This window comes from Pristiophorus japonicus, unplaced genomic scaffold (genome assembly GCF_044704955.1).
Source record: "Pristiophorus japonicus isolate sPriJap1 unplaced genomic scaffold, sPriJap1.hap1 HAP1_SCAFFOLD_343, whole genome shotgun sequence".
In the NCBI taxonomy this organism is placed as follows: Eukaryota; Metazoa; Chordata; class Chondrichthyes; family Pristiophoridae; genus Pristiophorus; species Pristiophorus japonicus.
The window spans coordinates 661,333-683,596 of record NW_027253248.1 but is presented as its reverse complement, the minus strand read 5'-3'; the positions used below and the strand labels follow the sequence as shown (position 1 = coordinate 683,596).

The 22,264-nt window shown below is 48.1% G+C and overlaps 1 protein-coding gene and 1 long non-coding RNA gene across 2 annotated transcripts in view; one reads left to right on the top strand and one right to left on the bottom strand.

Moving 5' to 3' along the window:
- LOC139250063 (zinc finger protein 420-like) overlaps positions 1-22,264 on the bottom strand; it is a 64,967-nt gene that overhangs the window by 21,383 nt on the left and 21,320 nt on the right. The window lies entirely within an intron of this gene.
- Positions 1,877-7,812, top strand: LOC139250059 (uncharacterized). Its single transcript, XR_011591261.1, has 3 exons — positions 1,877-1,910; positions 3,251-3,581; positions 6,524-7,812. It is a non-coding gene; the product is annotated as an uncharacterized lncRNA (long non-coding RNA).

Genomic DNA, 22,264 nt, shown 5'->3' with positions numbered 1-22,264 from the left:
AACCCAGGTCACAGTTTGGAGTGTGGGCAGGAACATCGGCGGGTCCAGGTACAGCGGGGGAGCGGGAAGGTCGGGGCGGAGGATCGGCGAGAGATCGTGGCGGTGGAACGGTGAGAGATCGTGGCGGAGGTGCGGTGAATGAGGGTACGGGCCCAGAAGAGCCGAGAGCCCAGGGGCAGCACTGGCCTGCCCACACTACGATATGTGTGCGCACTAGGTCCTTGCATCAGAGCAGGTCTCCTGCCGTCCTGGTTAACCCTTGCCACTGGATAAAGGCCAAGCTCTGTCAATCCCATGTGGTGGCTGGTGTGCGACGGTCACCACATGTTAAAACAATCCAGGCACAGGCATCTTCCACCCTTTAATTGAAGTTCAGGACTGGAATATCGGCTCCTTCATTGAAACATCTGCGAACCCATGTGGAAGCAAGTCATCCTGGTTCCAGGGACCGCCAATGATGATGAAGACCATTCTCGGGGAGGTTGCGGGTATTCCCGGGATTCTGTAGATATTGTGGGAGGCAGATTAGTTCGGTGACAATCACAGATCCGCCCCGGAATAGACAAAACAATCTGTGACCCTCCTGTGAAGCGCCTGGGGACCTTTTACTGCGGTAAAGGCACTATATAAACACAAGTTGTTGTTGTTGTCCCGCCAATCCCTCTTTTTTTTCATAGGCAGTCCCTCGGAATCGAGGAAGGCTTGCTTCCACTTCGAAAATGAGTTTTTTTTGTGGTTGAACACTCCAATATGAGAGCCACAGACCCTGACACAGGTGGGACAGATATTCGTCGGAGGAAGGTGGGGATGGCACTGATTTATCACACGCTCCTTCCGCTGCCTGCGCCTGACCTCTTCACGCTCGTGGCGTTGAGATTCGAAGAGCTCAGCAACCTCCCGATGCACTTCCTCCACTTCGGGCGGTCTTTGGCCAGGGACTCCCAGGTGTCAGTGGGGATGTTACACTTTACCAGGGAGGCTTTGAGGGTGTCCTTGTAACGTTTCCTCTGCCCACCTTTGGCTCGATTGCCGTGACAGTGCTCTGTGTAGAGCGCTTGCTTTGGGAGTCGCGTGTCGGGCATGTGGACAATGTGGCCTGCCCAGCGGAGCTAGTCGAGTGTGGTCAGTGCTTCAATGCTGGGGATGTTGGCCTGGTCGAGGACGCTAACATTGGTGCGTCTGTCCTCCCAGGGGATTTACAGGATCTTGCGGAGACATCGTTGGTGGTATTTCTCCAGCGACTTGAGCTGTCTGCTGTACATGGTCCATGTCTCTGAGCCATACAGGAGGGCGGCTATTACTATAGCCTGTAGACCATGAGCTTGGTGGTAGGTTTGAGGGCCTGGTCTTCAAACACTCTTTTCCTCAGGCGGCCGAAGGCTGCACTGGTGCACTGGAGGCGGTGTTGGATCTGGTGGTCAATGCCTGCCCTTGTTGATAAGAGACTCCCGAGGTTTGGGGAATGGTCCCCGGTGTCCAGGGCCGCACCGTGGACCTTGCTGACTGGGGGGCAGTGCTGTGCGGCGGGGACAGGTCACTGGAGGACCTTTGTCTTACGGATGTTTAGTGTAAGGCCCGAGCTCTCGGCCGCCTCAGTAAATACGTCACAATGTCCTGGAGTGGAACACAGGGGCAAAGGTCGCCACCCGTTAAACATTCAAATATTTCAACCCAACCGCCAAGCCCCGAGCGCGAGCCTCGCTCAACCCAAATCATGGCCGCAAACCCCGCCTCCCGGCAGCGCTGATTGGCCAGGGACGGCCCAGTGAGGAGCTCCCGGGGGAGCGGATTGGTCGGAGCGACTGTCACCCAGAGTGAGGGAGGCGGGCGCAGGCCTGGGCCTCAGTGGGACTCGGAGCTCGGGCAGTGTGTTTCGGCCGGGCGCGACGCGGCGCTGGGCCCTTGTGTCGGTTAGTTGGAGCCGGTGGTAGCGGCTGCCTGGTTTTATACCCGGGGGGCTGGGGTGAGGAGGAGGAGGAGGAAGAGGAAGAGGAAGAGGAAGATGATGAAGAAGAAGAAGAAGGTTGGAGCAGGATGTGGGGTGGGAAGTGAGAATAGGTGTAAGGAGTCAGAATGGGAGTGAGGAGGAGGGAGGATGCGGGGCAGGATGTGGGTGGTGTGTGAGGAGGGGGACAGTGTGGTTGAGGGGAGGATGGGGGTGAGGATGTGGGTGGTGTGTGAGGAGGGGGACTGTGGTTGAGGGGGAGATGTGGGTGGCGTGTGAGGAGAGGGACTGTGTGGTTGAGGGAAGGATGGGGGTGAGGAGGTGGGTGGGGGGTGAGGAGGGGGACAGTGTGGTTGAGGGAAGGATGGGGGTGAGGAGGTGGTGGTGTGTGAGGAGGGGGACAGTGTGGTTGAGGGGAGGAAGGGGGTGAGGATGTGGGTGGGGGGTGAGGATTTGGGTGGGGGGTGAGGAGGGGGACAGTGTGGTTGAGGGAAGGATGGGGGTGAGGAGGTGGGAGAATGTGGGTTAAGATGTGGGGAGGAGATGGGGGAAGAGGATGGGGCAGTGAGGAGGAGGGGGTGGGATGTGAGGAGGAGATGGCACAGGAATGTGGAGGTGAAGGAGGGGTCACATTGTCCAGTTTAACACTTTGCCGATTGTACAAACTATAAATTTACTTTTAATTTGTTTAATTTTAGCAGCGCCGTGGCTCTTGTCAGCTCCTAGAATCATAGACGCACACAGCACAGGAGGAGGCCATTCAGCCCATGGTGCCTGTGAAAGAGCTGTCCCATTAGTCTCACTCCCTGCTCTTACCTCAGAGCCATGCGAATGTCTCCTATTTAACAATTTAGCCAATTCTCTTTTGAAAGTTACTATTGAATCTGCTTCCACTGCCCTTTCAGGCAGGGCACTCCAGATCACCATAACTTGCTGTTTAAAAATGTATCCCCTCATTTACCCCCTGGATTGTTTTTTGCCATTTGCCAATTATCTTCAGATCTCGGAGTTTCAATCCCAGGAGAAAATGAAGACAATCCTACATTCTCTGAGGCAGAAGAAAACCTCTTGACGATTTTGAGTTTGAGCAGCAAGAGAGCATCTCTGAAATGACGGTGAATTCTCAGTGGGCTGATGTGGGCTGTGCCTCTACAGTTAGTGTGTTATGTATCCCATGCTGGCTAACAGAACTCTATCCCTGTGCATTTTCAGCAGCGTAGCTTGGCGTTTATTAAGCATTGTGATCAATATGCTGGTGACCTGCAATAGTTTTGCTTCCTCCTTGAACTCTTTTTGTCTACACAGGAACAGTCGAATCAATCGCAGGTTCTCATCGACTCTGAATTTTCTACATTGCGCAATATTTTGGATGAAAAGGAACAGAATTTGGTCGAAGAACTGAATGAGGAAAAGGATGATATTTTATTCAGAATGGAGACAAATCTGTGAGAAATCTGAGACAATTCACGATAAGCTTTCCTTGCTGTAGATAAAGAACCTGAACTTGGGGATAGAAAATACAATTTTGAAGTTTGCAGACGAGTCAAAACTTGGCAACGTAGTGAATAGTGAGCAGGATAGAAGCAGACTTCAGGAGGACAAAGACAGACTGGAGAAATGGGCAGACACATGGCAGGTACAGTTTAACGTGGCTGAGTGTGAGGTGATGCACTTTGGGAAGAACAACATGGAGAGGCAGTGTAATCTAAATGGTGCTATTTTGAGCGTTGTGCAAGAACAGAAGGAACTGGGGTAAATGTTCACAAATCTTTGAAGGTGGCAGAGCAAATTGATAAGACAGTGAAGAAAGCTTGTGGGATACTTGGCTTTGTAAACGGGGGCATTGAATTCAATACAAGGAAGTCATGCTGAACCTTTACATATCACTGGTTAGGCTGCAGCTGGAGTATTGTGTAGAATTCTGGGAACCAGACTTGAGGAAGGATGTCAAGGTCTTGGAGAGAGTAAGGAGGAGGTTTATTGGGATGAGAGTAGGAACGAGGGACTTCAGTAAAGTGGAGAGATAGCAGAAGCTGGGATTGTTCTCCTTGGAGCAGCAAAGGTCAAGGGGACACCTAATGGAGATAATCAAAATTCTGAGGGGTTTTGATTGAGCAAACGGGAGAAACTGTTTCTTCTGGCAACCGGACCGGTAGCCCGAGGTCACAGATCTAAAATAATTGGCAAGAGAACTAGAGGGGAAATGTGGAGATATGTTTTCAGATTTGGAACCTGAAAGGGTGGTGGAAGCAGATTCCATCGGGACGTTCAAAGGGCAATGGGAAATGTAGCTGGAGAGAACTAATTTGCAGGGTTATGGGGAAAGGATTGGGTGTGGGAATAAATTGGACAGCTCTTTCACAGGATCAACAGCTTTAATCTCCTCGGTGTCTTTGACATCCAGGCCCACATCACATCCCTGCTGTCTACTCTGCTGTGCCTGAATACTTTTACAAAAATTATTCATTCACAGAGTTGTGGAAATCTGGAACACTCTCCCTCAAAAGACTGAATGTGAGAATCAAACAAATCACCATTTTCCAGACTGAGATGGGTATATTTGTGTTGGTTAAGGGCATCAAGGGATATGGAGCAGAAGTGGGTAAATGCAGTTGAGGTACAGATCGAACTGAATGGTGGAACAGGCTCCTCCTGTCCCTGTGCACCATCCTCTGCAGTCAGCCATGTTTATAATATTCCCACAACACTGGAGTTCCCGAGTGCTGCAGTAACCTCGTGCTTTGGAATTGCTTATTCCGAATGCATTCAGCATTCACGTCTATACAGCTTACTGTAGATGTTCCATCTTTTGGCCCCTAGTTTACCCTTGTTAATGTTACCTGGTTCTTGTATATCACCCACCTGCTGTTCAGATTCCACTCTGTAATCAATGTCATGTGGATCACCTTTCCTCCTGGCCTTCTCCCTCCTCCAATGAAAATGCTTCTTGCAGTTACTTCACCGTTCCTGACCAGTTCCATGGTTTTTATTTGGTCATCTCTCTCCCATTTTTTGTCACAGGAACAGCGCCATTTACGTTTCAACGTCCCAGTATTATTTTCGCAGCAGATTTACATAATTTGCGATTTTCTTTGCAAACATCTTTGTCACCCAGAACAGGAAGTATAACACAGGGAATTGCCTTGATTTTCTCGGCCATCCTTGCATGGGAGGGTTCAGTACCCTTACAGGATTTCATACATTGTCATTTAACGCCCCCCCCCCCCCCCGCACCGCTCCTCCAGTAGCTTTTGTCATTTATCTTCAATGTGCACAGACCTATCCCTGGGTAACCAACTCATCATCATTACCACACTCATCGCCACCCATCTCCCGACAGCCAGAATCTCCATGCACATTAACAGACTGCAGGAAGATATCAGTGAACTGGTCACGTGGGCAGAACAGTGGCAAATAGAATTCAATCTGCAGAAGTGTGAGGTCATGCATTTTGGGAGGGTTAACAAGGCAAGGGAGTATACATTAAATGATGGAACACTGAGCAATGTAGAGGAGCTGACACTGAGACACACACGGGCCATACAGTACCAGGCGGGAGTGAATCATTCTCCTTTACCCACTGTGTGCTGTACATGTACAGGAGATGACACTGAGACACACATGGACTTTACAGTAGCAGACGGGATTTATGAGGATGTTGCCTGGACTGGAGAATTTTAGCTTTGAGAAAAGACTGATAGGCTGGGGTTGTTTATTCTTTGGCAAAGAGGAGGCTGAGGAGAGACCTGAGTGAATAGGAAGGAGCTATTTCTCTTAGCAGTGGGGTCAACAAGCAGGTGGCATAGATTTAAAGTAATTGGGAGGAGGTTTAGCGGGTATTTGAGGGGAAATGTTTTCACCCAGAGCTTGGTTGGGGTATGGAACTCACTTACCGAAAGGTTGGTAGAGGCAGAAAACCTCACCACGACTAAAACGTACTTGAATGTGCACTTGAAGTGTCATAACCTACAGGGCTAGGACCGAGAGCTGGAAAGTGGGATTAGGCCGGATAACTCTTCGTCGGCCGGCACGGACACAATGGGCCGAAATGGCTTCCTGCCCTGCTGTAAATTTCTATGATTCTATGAACTGCATCTTTGTCCTAACTATGTTCTCTGGCTTCTGAACTACTTGTTCCTCCATTACTTGGTCTTCTGCATTCGGAGTTAGTGCTTGATCTAATTAAATGGTGGAACAGTCTTGAGGGGCTGAATAGCCTACTCCTGTTGTAAGACCAACTCGCTACACGTGCTACTCACGTCATTCTCAGCATCGTGGATGCTCCAGAGTGAATCCATCCTCAGCTCCAATTCCACAACGTGGTCCGTCAGGAGCTGGAGGCGGGTACACTTCCCGCACACGTAGTTGTCAGGGACACCGGAAGTGTCCCTGAGTTCCCACATGGTACAGGAGGAGCATATCACTTCAGATTTTGGGCAGCTGAGATCAGTGAGTTGCTCCACACTTTACTATTGACTCTCTAGCTCTCTCATGCTGCAAAGTCGAGCCTTGTTTAGTCTGTTTGAGCACTGCCAGTGGTCTGCTGTGCGTTAACATTTGTGTTTCTGTCTATTTCAGGAGAGTCCGCCAGAGGAGCAGAGGTACGACACGCTCCAAAAATAACTGAACAACATTATAAAGTAGGATATTGAAGAGCGGTTTTATTTTCTGCTGTTCAATATTTCATAGTACGCTTCACTAATAATGTAAATATTAGCCAAACATAGCGGGAGGCAGCCTGTCTCTGGGAGCATTTAAGGGACCCACCCAGTATAGAGTGTGGAGACATGTAATGGACATTCTCAACCCTGGTACGGAGGGCCTTTCTTGGTTTCTAACTTAACCCGTAAAATCCTCAATAAGTGGGCACATCTTAAGAATACCAGACACGAGTAAAAGAATATAAATATTATCCATATCTCTTCAAATAAGAAAATAGATGAAATGGCAGCATTTGATGTCTGATTCATGATTTATAATGCAACAATCTAATAATCACAACTATTTTAGAAGCAATCGGCCATTAGAATTCATTCATTAGTAAACAAAAACAGTGATCTAAATCATTAACCTGTTACACTGGGTTCTCTCATGGTTTAAAACTGGAAAATTAATGCACGAGTATATTCACAACTGATTTGGTCAAATCACTTTTAATCACCTCCTGACTCCCCAAAGCCTTTCCCCCATCTCAAAGGCATAAGTCAGGAGTGTGATGGAATACTCTCCACTTTCCTGGATGAGTTTAGCTCCAACAAAGTTCAAGAAGCTCGACACCATCCAGGACAAAGCATCCCGCTTGATTGGCACCCCATCCACCACCTTCAACATTCACTCCCTCCACCACCGGCGTACCGTGGCTGCAGTGTGTACCATCTACACGTTGCACTGCAGCAACTCCCAAACCCGCGACCTCTACCACCCAGAGGGACAAGGGCAGCAGTTGCAGGGGAACACCCTCACCTGCAAGTTCCCCTTCACGTTGCACACCATCCTCACTTGGGAAATATATCAGCTGTTCCTTCATCGCTGGGTCAAAATCCTGGAACTCCCTCCCTAGCATCCCTGTGGAAGCACCTTCACCACACGGACTGCAGTGGTTCAAGAAGGTGGCTCACCACCCCCTTCTCGAGGGCAATTAGGGATGGGCAATAAATTCTGGCCTTGCACCACCATATCCCAGCAACGAATGAAAAAAATACAGAAGAGACTTTCAACATGAAATGTTCACACTTTCATGGACAAAGATGAAGGAGCGGCCTTGAAGGGAGTGGAACACGGGGAAGGTTGAAAATATTTGTGAACAAAATGAAGTAAATCAGAAATATAATGGTTACGATGTCAGGAATGTGTTTGTTTTTAGGAAAGAGATCTGTTTTATAAAAAATATTTCTGAGCCGCCTCCAGCGAGTGTTTGAAGAGCAGCTGGTTCGGCCGCTCAACGTGCCCTCACTCTGCCCATTTGTACCTCAGAATTGCAGTCAGGGTCCTCTGTACATCACGGGACCCCGGTTTGATGAGGTTTCCCCCCTGAAACAGGCAGACTTTCCCGCTGCCCATCTCAGGACCCCACCCACAGTGACGATGGCTGAAGCACCAGCGTAAATTTTAGTGCCATTTCCAGGCGACTATCGCTCCGGTTACACCAGGCGGGGTCTCTTAAAATCAGTCCTGTTAGTTCAGGATAGGAGCAGGAGGAGGCCATTCTGCCCCTGGAGCCTGTCCCACCATTCAATGAGATCACGGCTGATCTGTGACCTGTCTCCATAAACCCGCCTTTGGCCCATATCCCACAATCCCTTTGGTTAACGAAAATCCATCAACCTCCGGTTTAAAATTAACAATTGAAGCTGCATCAATTGTGGTTTGCAGAAGAAAATTCCAAACTTCTCCCACCCTTTGTGTGTCGAAGTATTTTCTAACTTCACTTCTGAAAGGCCTGGCTATAATTTTTAGATGATGCCCCTAGTCCTTGACAACCCACGCAGCGGAAAGACTTACTCTCGGTTCTTAATATCTTGAAAACTTCGATCAAATCACGTCTTAAACTTTTAAATTCCAGGGATGGGTAAGGTGAAAATTTAAAATAAGAACGTTTAGTACATGACTCTGGGATGTAGTTAAGCCCCCAATTCACTTAAAAAAAAATCAATGTTGCTTCTGTTGTGTAGTTTAATAACAGGCTTGCCAGAAGAGGTGTTGCACTAATTCATCTCAAACACCGCCATGTAGTGTCACCTTCTGCCTGTGGAGCAACATTACAGGCAGGAAGATCACCGGATTCTTGTGTTACACAGCTCATTCCACCCAGTAACTCCCCGTCTACAATTCACCATCGATTTGTTTCTTCTCTCTTCCCCACCCCCCTCCGCGCACGCGCTTTCTCTCCCTCGCTCCCTCGCTCCCCAGCTCCCTCCCCGCACCACCTGTGACTGGGACCAATGGCCAGCAGGTGGCAGGTTGAAATTTTGGGATGGGCCTGTTGGTGAACTTTAACCCCACAGATTGTCAGTGGTGTGGAGTTTTTCCTGCCATCATTCAGCCCCGGGGAGAATCTCTCAGTGAAAGTGTGGAGATGGGACATGATGGGACAAGTTGTCTGCATTGTAAAATAACATCTGTACACCCTCATAGTCCAGGTACACCCTGATCGTCAGGGTCTTCACACTCTGGGTGAGGTGGGTTAGTGAGGGGGAGGTGCCGGCAAAATAGCCTCTTCCGGGATCCAGCCCCACAATCCAGTATCCGGTCTCTGTGCTCGGGGTGAATGGCCCTTTTCTCCCGGCAGACTCTCTGACCACTCCCAGACCCCACCTTGTTCCACACCTCCACCTCTGATCCCAGGACACAGCCCCAGGGATCAAACCTCTCCAGGGTGTCAGGGAGCGGCTGCCATTTGTCTCCATGTCTCACACGGGTCCGGTCCTCAGACAGGATGAGCCGGGGATTCGCTGTGTTCGGATCTAGAGTCATCGAGGCTGGAGCTTGGGTAAAGTTCAAATACAACAGTCAGTGATTCAGTTTCTTGCTGTGATTTATTCAAACACTTTCCTGTTTAAAGTGCCGACTCGGGCTCTGGCTTGTTATCATAGAATCAGCTACTGCTCCAGGGTTTACGCCCTGGGGGGGCGATTTACGTCGATTTCGGGCCCGAATCAGCGCCCGGAGATAAAGACCCGAAAACCGCTGGAGAGAGCGGGGGAGGAACATAGAAACATAGAAATTGGGTGCAGGAGTAGGCCATTCGGCCCTTCGAGCCTGCACCACCATTCAATAAGATCATGGCTGATCATTCACCTCGGTACCCCTTTCCTGCTTTCTCTCCATACCCCTTGATCCCTTTAGCCGTAAGGGCCATAACTAACTCCCTCTTGAATATATCCAGTGAACTGGCATCAACAACTCTCTGCGGTAGAGAATTCCACAGGTTAACAACTCTGAGTGAAGAAGTTTCACCTCATCTCAGTCCTAAATGGCTTACCCCTTATCCTTAGACTGTGTTCCCTGGTTCTGGACTTCCCCAGCATCGGGAACATTCTTCCTGCATCTAACATGTCCAGTCCCGTCAGAATTTTATACATTTCTATGAGATCCCCTCTCATCCTTCAGTGAATACAGTCCCAGTTGATCCAGTCTCTCCTCATTTGTCAGTCCTGCCATCCCGGGAATCAGTCTGGTGAACCTTCGCTGCACTCCTTCAATAGCAAGAACGTCCTTCCTCAGATTAGGAAACCAAAACTGAACACAATATTCCAGGTGAGGCCTCACTAAGGTCCTGTACAACTGCAGTAAGACCTCCCTGCTCCCATACTCAAATCCATTAACGAGGAAGGCCTTCTTCACCTCCTGCTGTACCTGTATGTCAACTTTCAATGACTGATGTACCGTGACACCCAGATCTCATTGCACCTCCCCTTTTCCTAATCTGCCACCATTCAGATAATATTTTGCCTTCGCATGGGGGGAGGGGGAGAGAGAGCGGGTGGTGTGGGGGAGGGCGCGCAAAGAGAGAGAGCATGGGGGACAGAGAGTGGGGAGGGGGAGAGAGCGCAGGGGGGGCAAGAAAGTGGAGGGGTGGAGAGAGAAAGGGGGGAAGAAAGAGCAGGTGGGGGTGAGGGGAGAGAGCAGTGGGAGGGGAGAGAGCAGTGGGAGGGGAGAGAGCGCGGGGGGAGGGGGAGAGGGGTGGGGGCAGCTGTTTCCAAAGGCCACAAGGAAAGTGGTGTTGTGAATAAAATATTTCACAGGTAAGACAGCGTCCAGTATAAGGAATGCGATGGAAATAAACACATTGTAATTACATCTGAAGGAGAAACTTACATTTCCAATGTTCCTGACAAATATCTCAAACCACTTCCCATACCCTCTGCATAAAGTAGTTGGGAGTGATTTACGTCTCACTATTGTCCGGATTTACACCATAAACAGACCAGTAACGAGACAAAAATCACCCGCAGTGGTTCCCACTAAGGGCCGCCGGGAAATTATGCCACAGCCGCGAAATAGGAATCCAGCGTTCCCACAGAGGGAATGATGCAAGGAGTTAATTCCCTCCGGTATCCTGGACAATATTTATCCATCAACCAACATCATGAGAACTGGTTATCTGGTCATTATCACTTTGCTGCTTGTGGGAGCTTGCTGTGCACAAATTGCAACAGTGACTACACTTTAAAAACTCTTCATTGTCTGTAAAGAGCTTCGGGACGTCCCGAGGTCGTGAAAGGTCGGATATAAAAACAGGTTCTTTCTATTTATTCTGTGTGTAACAATTTCTCTGTGGCCGGGAGGTGCAGGAATTGTCCTGTCCGCTGCTGGCTGTTCCTCGACTTTTCCCCTCCGCCCCACAACCCCCCCCCCCCCCCCACCATCCTATCTCCTTCCCCCCCCTCCCCCACCATCCTATCTCCTTCCCCCTCCCCCCGCTATATTTTCCCGCCATTCTCTGAGTTCGAGACTATCGCTACTTTGTTGTCGACTCTGACTGTGTTAAACCTCTGGATGTTTATCTTCTCTCTGTGGCTAAGGATCTTGAATACTTCAGTAAGATGACCCCAAGCCCTCCCTTATCCAATGCAAAGACTCCTGACTTCCAGACTAGACACGGACATCAGCGATCTTTTAATCCAGGGTCTGGAAGTCGGTTTAGGCCTTTCTCATCTGGATTGAGAAATGCGAGAGAACAGATCGGCAAGTATAAGTGCTGGAGCGGTGGGCCTGGGACATCGTGGCCCCCAGCCTGCGAGAGAACAGCTCCGCAGGTCGGCAAGTATAAGAGCTGGACCACTCCAACCTCCAGCGTGAGCTGCTCCAAGTATGCAATGATTTTGAGATGGGCGACTGGGTGACGTCATCAAAATCCTGGTTGCCGTTTTGGCGCGTGGGCAGGAACATTGGCAGGACCCAGGTACAGAGGAGTGGAAGGTCGGGGCGGATGAGTAGTGAGTGTTTGTGGCGAGATGCGGTGAACGTTTATGGCGGAGGAGCGGCGAGAGATCGTGGCGGAGGTGCGACAGATGAGGGTACGGGGCCCAGAAGAGCCGAGGGTCCAGTGGTAGCACAGGTCAGCCCACACTGCGATATGTGCGTGCACTAGGTCCGTGCAGCAGAGCAGGTCTCCAGTCCTGGTTAATCCTTGCCTCTGGATAAAGGCCTGGCTCTGTCAAGCCCGTGTGGTGGCTGATGTGCAACGGTCACCACACGTTTAAAAAAAAAATCCAGGCACAGGTATCTTCCACCCACTCAATTGGAGTTCAGGAGTGGAACCTCGGGTCCTTTATCGAAACACCTGTGAACTCGTGGAAGCAAGTCATCCTCGTTCAAGGGACCACCTATGATATAAAGCAGGAAAAGGAATATAGGAGATTTACTGGGGTTAATGTCGTCTATCATGTCTCTCCACATTGTGTATTGTAAAGTGCCATTGAACTTTCTGATAGGCAGGGTGTCATCTGCTACTGACAGCTTGAGATAATCCTCACTAATCCTGTAAATATTACACAGTTGATGTTATAAATTGACCATAAACACTTTAACAAACTGCAGAGTTTCAGTAAAGAACATGTTCTACCTCCTCTTCCGACAAGCTTCCTCCTGAAATAAATAAAACACAAACAGTGAGGAGGTCAGTAAAAGGCTTCAGGAGGCCATCGACAGGCTGGTGAAATGAGCAGATACAGGGCGGATAAAATTTTAAACAGAGACGTGTGAAGTGATGCATTTTGGAAGAAAGAATGAGGAGAGGCAATATAAACTAAATGGTCCAATTTTAAATGGGGTGCAGGAACAGAGACCTGGGGGTCACATACACAAATCTTGAAGGAGCGTGGGGATTGGTTTTAACAGTGAATCTCAGAAATGTACAGCATGGCAGGAGGCCATTCAGCCCATCGTGTCCGTGCCAGCCGACAAAGCGCTATCCAGCCTAATCCCACGCTCCAGCTCTTGGTACATAGGTTTAAAGGCTACACCGCTTCAAATACATATTCAAGTATTTTTAAATGTGATGAGAGTTTCTGCCTCTACCACCGTTTCAGGCAGTGAGTTCCAGATCCCCACCACCTCTGGGTGAAGCATTTCCCACTCAAATCCTCTCTAAACCTGCAAGGAATTGATTTAAATCGACGCCCCCTGATTGTTGACCCCTCTAAGGGAAATAGGCCCTTCTATCCACTCTATCGAGACCCCTCATAATTCGATACACCTCAATATGGTCTCCCCTCAGTCTCCTCTGTTCCAAAGTAAACAACCCCCAGCCTATCGAATCTTTTGTCATAGCTAAAATTCTCCAGTCCAGGCAACATCCTCGTAAATGTCCTCTGCACCCTCTCTAGTGCAGTCACATCTTTCCTGTAATGTACGCAGTACTCCAGCTGTGGCATAACTCGTGCTTTATGCAGTTCAAGCGTAATCTCCCTGCTTTGTATTCAATGCCTCAGTGAATGAAGGCAAGTATTCCATATGCCTTCTTAACAACCTTATCTACCTGTCCTGCTATCTTTGGGGATCTGTGGACATGCATTCCAAGGTCCCTCTGTTGGCTCAGAGACATGGACCATGTACAGTCGACACCTCAAGTCGCTGGAGAAATACCACCAACGATACCTCCGCAAGATCCTACAAATTCCCTGGTAGGACAGGCACACCAACATCAGTGTCCTCGTCCAGGCCAACATCCCCAGCATTGAAGCACTGACCACACTTGGTCAACTCCGCTAAGCAGGCCACATTGTCCGCATGCCAGACACGAGACTCCGAAAGCAAGCACTCTACTTGGAACTCCTTCATGGCAAATGAGCCAAAGGTGGATAGAGGAAATGCTACAAGGACACCCTCAAAGCCTCCCTGATAAAATGCAACATCCCCACTGACACTTGGGAGTCCCTGGCCAAAGACCACCCTAAGTGGAGGAAATGCATCTGGGAGGGCGCGGAGTGCCTTGAGTCTCATTGCCGATTGCATGCAGAAGACAAGCGCAGGCAGCGGAAAGAACATGCAGCAAACCTGTCGCACCCTCCCTTACCCTTAATGACTGTGACAGGGACTGTGGTTCTCGTATTGGACTATTCAGCCACCTAAGGACTCATTCTAAGAGTGGAAGCAAGTCTTCCTCGATTCCGAGGGACTGCCAATGTTGATGATGTTCCACAATGACTTGTGATGATCAGGAATGCATGAATGACAGCGTGGAGCAAGCAGATTCCATAGTAATTTTAAAAAGGGAATTGGAAATACACTTGAAAAGGAAATAAATGCAAGGCTGTGGGGAAAGAGGAGTGGGACTAATTGGAAAGCTCTTTCAAAGAGCCGCACAGACACAATGGGCCATTTGTGCTGTAGGATTCTATGATTGTAAGTAGTTGAATATTCCGATTCGTGTGCCAGATACTGGAACTATACATCAGTGCCACTCACACACACACACAGTGACTGTCACACCCACCGTACCAGACACACCCACACACTCACAACATGGAACTGTAACTGGATTGCAATGTGAGTTCCGGCAGATATTAATCAATTGGGCAGCACACAAATAATTATAAGCAAAGTACTATGATCACTCTGCGCTCGGACTCGGTGCCGGGGAGCTCTCGGACTCGGCGCTCGCTGCCGGGGGTTGCCCGGACTCTGCACTCGGTGCCGGGGACCTCTCGGACTCTGCGCTCGGTGCCGGGGGCGCTCGGACTCTGCGGTTTGTATTTTATTTATTTCCCCGCCCGCGCTTCACTCCGTTATTTATTTTTAAAAACACTCATAAAACTCACTTTCCGCCGGTGATCCGGGCTCTCGGGTGGTGTTTGTGCCGAGCATGCGCGGTACGGGCCGGGCGCTTGTGTGTGTGTGGTGTTGTCGGGGGTGCAGGGGGCGCTTGCGCGGTGTCAGCCACAACTCAGCGCGGGGGCCGGAGCACTTTCTGTAACGCGGGGGTTTGTGGGTACCCTAGCCACCATTACTATTCGTCATTTCAACCAACCTGTGCGGCAGCTGGGCCTGAAAATCAGCTTCACTACCCCAGTGCTGGGAAAGAGCGACAAGAGACAACATTTTTTAAGTTTCTGCTGATGGGTTGTTTGGCTATTTCCAACCCCCCCCCCGAAAAAAAATTAATCTTTTTTTAAATAAAAATAGAGCAACTTTTGAGAAAGCAACATGATATTGGGTGGGAGGATAGAAACAGTCAAGAAAGCCCTCTGGTTTCTTGAGCATCTCTTTGTCCCAACACACTATTCACCAGCTGAAAGGATATAGATATGATTCAGTTGGTGGGCCTCACAGGCTAGCTTTCATTCAAATATTGGAATATGTGTTGGTCTTTTCCTCTTTCCTCCCCTCCTCTGTGTGTGCGAGCCAGCCGTGGCTTAGTGGGTAGCACTCTCACACCTGAGTCAGAAGGTTGTGGGTTGAAGTCACACTCCAGAGACTTGAACACAAAATCTAGGCTGACACTCTAGGGCAGTGCTGAGGGAGTGCTGCTCTGTCGGAGGTGCCGTCTTTTGGATGAGACGTTAAACCAAGGTCCTTTCTGCTCTCTCAGGTGGACGTAAAAAATTCCATGACACAATTTTGAAGATGAGCAGGGGAGTTATCCCTGGTTCCCTGGCCAATATTCATCACTCAATCAACATCATTAAAACAGATTATCTGGTCATCCTTATATTGTAGATATTGGCTGCTGCATTTCCCACTTTATATCAGTGACTGCACTTGAAAATTGGGTGCAAGCACTTTGGAACGTCCAGTGATCATGAAAGGCGCTATATAAATGCAAGTCTGTCTGTCTCAATCGATGTTTAAAGAGGCCATTAATGGCCCTTTAGAATCATAGAATCGTTACAGCACAGAAGAAGGTCATTCAGCCCGTCGAGCCCGTGCCCACTCTCAGCTCAACCCACTCCCCTGCCCTTTCCCTGTAGCCCATATCTTTCCCACTATTTGGTGGTCGATAGAATACACCTAGTAGTATAATGGATGAGGTAGAAAGAATGAGGAGAGGACATATAAACTAAATGGTACAATCCTGAAAGGGGTGCACGAAGAGAGAGACCTGGGAGTAAATGTGCATAAATCGTTAATGATGGCAAGGCAGTTTGAGAAAGCAATTAAAAAGGCTTACAAGATCCTGAACATGAGTATGGAAATTATGATGAACCTGTATAAAACACTGGTTCGGCCCCCAACTGGAGTTTTGTGTTCAATTCTGGGCACCACACTTTCGGAAGGCTGTGAAGGCCTTAGACAAGGGCAGAAAAGATTTATGAGAATGATTCCAGGAATGAGGGCCTTCAGTTACATGGATAGACTGGAGAAGCTGGGATTGTTCTCATTGAAGCTGAGACGATGGAGAGGAGATTTGATCGAGGTTTTCAAAATCATGAGGGGTCTGGACATGTAGCTAGAGGGAAACTGTTCCCATTGGCAGAAGGGTCGAGAACCAGAAGACATATAGAGTAAGGTGATTAACAAAAGAACCAAAGGTGACCTAAGAAAAAACTTTTTTTATGCAGCGAGTGGTTCAGATCGGGAATGCAGAGCCTGAAAGGGTGGTGGAGGCAGACTCAATCTTATCTTTCAAAAGGGAGTTGGATAAATATCTGATGGAAAATAATTTACAGGCGGGGAAGAGGGACTAATTGAGAGTCGGCATTGGCTCGACGGGCCGAATGGTCTTCTTTGTGCTGTAACCATTCTATGGTTCTAATTTGTTGTTTCTCTGCTAGTCACTGGGACCCTGAAGCCCAAGAGATGTCAGGGCACATAGGATTGGGCGAGGAGAACATAAGAAATTGGAGCATGAGAGGCCATTTAGCCCCTCGAGCCTGCTCTGCCTTTCAGTAAGATCATGGCTGGTCTTCTACCTCAACTCCACTTTCCTCCACTATCCCCATATCCATTGATTCACTTAATATCCAAAAATCTATTGATCTCTGTCTTCAATATACTCAACAACTGAGGTTCCAAAGCTCTCTGGGGTAGAGAATTCCAAAGATTCAACACCCTCTGAGTGAAGAAATTTCTCCTCATCTCAGTCCTAAATGGCTGACCCTTTATTCTGAGACTGTGACCCCTGGTTCTAGACTCCCCAGCCAGGGGAAACATCCTCCCTGCATCTACCCTATCAAGCCCTGTAAGAATATAGGCCGAGTCTACTCAATCTCTCCTCATAGGTAAATCCCCCTATCCCAGGAATCAGTCTGGCGAGCCTTCAGCTAAATTTATAATGGGGAACAAGGAAATGGCAGACCAATTGAACAAATATTTTGGTTCTGTTTCACGAAAGAAGACACATATAAGCATATAACCTTCCGGAAACACTAGGGAACCGAGGGTCTAGTGAGAAGGAAGAACTGAAGGAAATCCTTATTAGTCAGGAAATTGTGTTAGGGAAATTGATGGGATTGAAGGCTGATAAATCCCCAGAGCCTGATAGTCTGCATCCCAGAGTACTTAAGGAAGTGGCCCTAGAAATAGCGGATGCATTGGTGGTCATTTTCCAACAGTCTATCGATTCTGGATCAGTTCCTATGGGCTGGAGGGTAGCTAATGTAAGACTACTTTTTTTAAAAGGAGGGAGAGAGAAAACGCGTAATTGTAGACAGGTTAGCCTGACATCAGTAGTGGGGAAAATGTTGGAATCAATTATCAAAGATGAAATAGCAGCGCATTTGGAAAGCATTGACAGTATTGGTCCAAGTTAGCATGGATTTATGAAAGGGAAATCATGCTTGACAAATCTTCTAGAATTTTTTGAGGATGTAACTACTAGAGTGGACAAGGGAGAACCAGTGGATGTGGTATATTTGGACTTTCAAAAGGCTTTTGACAAGGTCCCACACAAGAGATTAGTGTGCAAAATTAAAGCACATGGTATTGGGGGTAATGTATTGACGTGGATAGAGAACTGGTTGGCAGACAGGAAGCAGAGAGTAGGGATAAACGGGTCCTTCTCAGAATGGCAGGCAGTGACTAGTGGGGAGCCACAGGGCTCAGTGCTGGAACCCCAGCTATTTACAATATACATGAATGATTTAGATGAAGAAATTGAGTGTAATATTTCCAAGTTTGCAGACGACACTAAGCTGAGTGGCGATGTGAGCTGTGAGGAGGATGCTACGAGGCTGCAGGGTAAATTGGGCAGGTTAGGTGAGTGGCCAAATGCATGGCAGATGCAGTATAATGTGGATAAATGTGAGGTTATCCACTTTGGTGGCAAAAACATGAAGGCAGAATATTATCTGAATGGCGGCAGATTAGGAAAAGGGCAGGTACAACGAGACCTGGGTGTCACGGTACATTAGTCATTGAAAGTTGGCATGCAGGTACAGCAGGTGGAGACAAAGGCAAATGACATATTGGACTTCATAGCTAGGGTATTTGAGTATAGGAGCAGGGATGTCTTAATGCAGTTGTACAGGGCCTTGGTGATGCCTCACCTGGAATATTGTGTTCAGTTTTTTGTTCTCCTAATCTGAGCAAGGACGTTCTTGCTATTGAGGGACTGCAGTGAAGGTTCACCAGATTGATTCCTGGGATGGCAGGACTGACATATGAGGAGAGACTGGATCGACTGGGCCTGCATTCACTGGAGTTTTGAAGAATGAGAGGGGATCGCACAGAAACATATACAATTCTGACGGGACTGGACAGGTTAGATGCAGGAAGAAGGTTTCCGATGTTGGGAAGTCCAGAACCAGGGGACACAGTCTGAGGATAAGGGGTAAGCCATTTAGGAACGAGATGAGGAGAAACTTCTTCACTCAGAGAGTGTTAACCTCTGGAATTCTCTACTGCAGAGAGTTGTTGATGCCAGTTCGTTAGATATATTCAAGAGGAAGTTAGATATGGCCCTGATGGCTAAAGGGATCAAGGGATATGGAGAGAAAGCAGGAAAGGGGTACTGAGGTGAATGATCAGCCATGATCTTATTGAATGGTGGTGCATTCCTAGTTTCTATGTTTCTATGCTTCATTATATTCCCTCTATGGCAAGTGTATCCTTCCTTAGGTAAGGAGACTAAAATTGTACACAATACTCCAGGTGCGGTCTTACCCAGGGCCCTATATAATTGCATTCGGATGGCTTTATTCTTGTACTCAAATCCTCTTGTATTAAAGGCCAACATATCATTTGTTTTTCTAATTGCTTGCTGTGCCTTCATGTTAGGTAGGTTTTAAAGAACACTTCAAAGGTGGAAAGTGAAGTTAAATGGAGAGATGAAACGATTTAAGTAGGGAATTCCAGCGCTTAGGACTGAGGCAGCTCAAGGCGCGATCGTCAATGGTGGAGCAATTAAAATCGGTCATGATCAAAAGGCTAGAATAGGTGGAGTATTGAAATCTGGGGGATTATAGGGCAGGAGGAGATTCCAAAGCTTTGAAGGAGCAAGCCCATGGAGGGATTTGAAAACAAGGATGAGAAGTTTGAAATTGATGTGTTGCTTAACTGAGCGCCAATGTCGGTCAGAAAGCACAGGAGTGATGGGAGAATGGGACTTGGTGAGAGTTAGGACCACGGGCAACCGAATTTTGAATGGCCTCAACTTTATAGAGGGTAGAACTAGGTAGGCCAGCCAGGAGTGCATCGGAATAGTCAAGTCTAGAGGTGATGGATGAGGCTTTCGGCAGCAGATAAGTTGAGTTAGGGCAGAGACGGGCGATATTATGAAGGGCGATATTCGTGATAGAACGGATATGAGACGGGAAGCACAATTTGTGATCAAATATCACACCAAGGTTGTGAACAGACTTGGTCAGCCTCAGACAGTTGCCAGCAAGATAGATCGAATCAGTGGAAAGGGACCGAAGGTTGTGGCATGAACCAAAGACAATGGCTTCAGTCTTCCCGATATTTAATTGGAGAAAATTTCTACCCATCCAGTGCTGGATGTTGGTCAAGCAGTCCAATAGTATATAAAGTACATATTCACGTAGCAGAATGGATGGAAAGATTGCTACAAAACAGAAATAAGAGTGCAGAAGTTTAAGGACGTTTCTCAGACTGGTGGAAAGTGAGAGGTGGTGTCCCACAGGGATCTGTGCTGCTGGGACCAATGCTGTTTACCATGGTTTAGACTCAGAATTTCGAGTATGGTGTCAGAATTTGAAGATGACACCAAATTGGATGGTATTACTAATAGTGTGGGGGATGCACCAAAATACAGGAAGACATAAACAGGCTTGCAAAGTGGGCAGAGGAATGGGGAATGAAATTCAACATTGTGAAATGTGAGCTGGTTCATTTTGGTAGAAGGAATAAGGAGACCACTTATTCCTTAGAAGGGAAGAAATTAAATGAATGACAGGTATAAAAAGACCTGGGAAAAAAGACACAAAAATTAGCAACACAATTTGGACAGGCCATAAATAGTGCAAAGAAAATACTGGGCTCATTTCTAGAACAGAATACAAATACAAAAGCAGAGAGGTAACATTTACTCTATATTGAACGTTGGTTAGACACAGTTAGAGCACTGTGAGTAGTTCTGGGCTTCACACTATAAAAGGATATTGACGCACTAGAGAAAATGTTGAAAAGATTTACAAGAATGTTACCAGAATTGAGAGGATGCAACTCGCAGGCAAGATTGAGCGGGCTGGGGCTTGGGTTTTCTCTGGAAAAGGGGAGACTAAGAAAAGACCAGAAAGATATGAAGGAGTTTGATAGGGTAGATGTGGATAAACTGTTTCCACTTATGGCTGAGTCAGAACAAGGAGATAGAAACATAAGATAGTCACTGACAGATCAAATAAAGAATTAGGAGCAATTTATTTACTCAGAGGGTGGTGAGAATGTGGAACTTGTTGCCACAAGGAGTGGTTGAAGCAGATAGCATTTAAGGGGAGGCTTGATGTATCCATGAGGGAGAAGGGAATAGAGGGATATGGGGACAGGATAAGATCATTAGAGTGAGAAGAGGTTCGTATGGAGTATAAACACTGGCACAGACCAGTTGGGCTGAATGACCTGTTTCTATGCTGTAAATTCTATATCTGTATGGCAGGGGTGGTTTAATACTCGGGTCTACGGGACCCTGGGGTGGATGAATGCTCAGAACTATGTGGCCCTTGCCCATGAGGTGCTTTAATGCATAGGCTGATTGGCCCTCCCCAGACTGGCTCAGCAATTGGGGTTTTCAATGGCGGAATCGTTACCTAGAGTCCCCCGCACGGCAGAAAGTGCCCTATCAATGACAACGGGAGCCCAGTGCTCAGGCGCAGGACTGGGCTGCACTCTGAGCATGTGCAGTGCCAGTGATGGAGATGGTCTCGGGCGGAAGAGACGGTTCCCCGAGGTGGTAGGAGCTTGTGGGTGCAGGGGAGTAATTGGACCCCTGGGTGGGCTGAGCAGCTTCATAAACTCTCGGTAAAGGCCTCAGGTCCTGAATAAAAGCCCAGGCCCCGAATAAGAGCCCACTGGTCTCGAGTTTGCAACGTAATGATAGGCTCCGTCGCTCCAGGTAACTGGCCGCCATGTTGGACAGGGAGGGATCAGGGCTCCTGCGTGGCCATCTTGCTAGTGACTTTCTCCCCGGAGACAGACCCAGGCTACAGTACATGCGCGGCCATCTTGGTACAGGAGCAGAGGGTGGGCGGGGCTTCAGGGTCCCAGTGACCAGGAGAGAAAATCATTGCCTCATTGATTTTATTCTCACTCTGCACGCAGCGGGTGTAGAACTGAACCCAACCTGAGCAAAGGGAGGGAGAAAACTGGGGATGGAGGAATGAAATGATGGAGATGTTACGATTGGGTTTGGATTTCAGCACGAGCAGGGAGGGAGAGTGAGTGGGACAGGGATTTACAGCTTTGGGGAACAAGAGAGGAAAGAATATTCCATAGAAACTAGGATTGCCTGTCAATTTCTATCCTGTGCTGACCTTTGTAAACTCTTTTTACAAGGTATTAGAAGGGCAGGATTTACAGACGGGAAACGTGAACCAAACATCACATCAAGATCTGACAGAATCACGCGATTCATCAGGACCTGACTATCTGCGGCCTTTCAAAGTAGGAGAAATGTTTATCTGTTTGGTCTGTGGGAATAGATTTCCAACATCAGTGTGACTGGAAAAGCACCGAGACACACACACACCCGAGTGACAGTGTTCCAGTGCAATGACTGTGTAAAGAGCTTTAATCAGTTACACAGCCTGAAAAACATCGCACCATTCACAGTGGGCAGAAACTGTACACGTGCTCTGTGTGTGGTCGAGGCTTCAACTGATCGTCCAACCTCCATAGACACAAGGACACCCGCACCATGGATAAACCATGGAAATGTGGAGACTGTGGGAAGGGATTCAATTACCCATCTGAGCTGGAAAC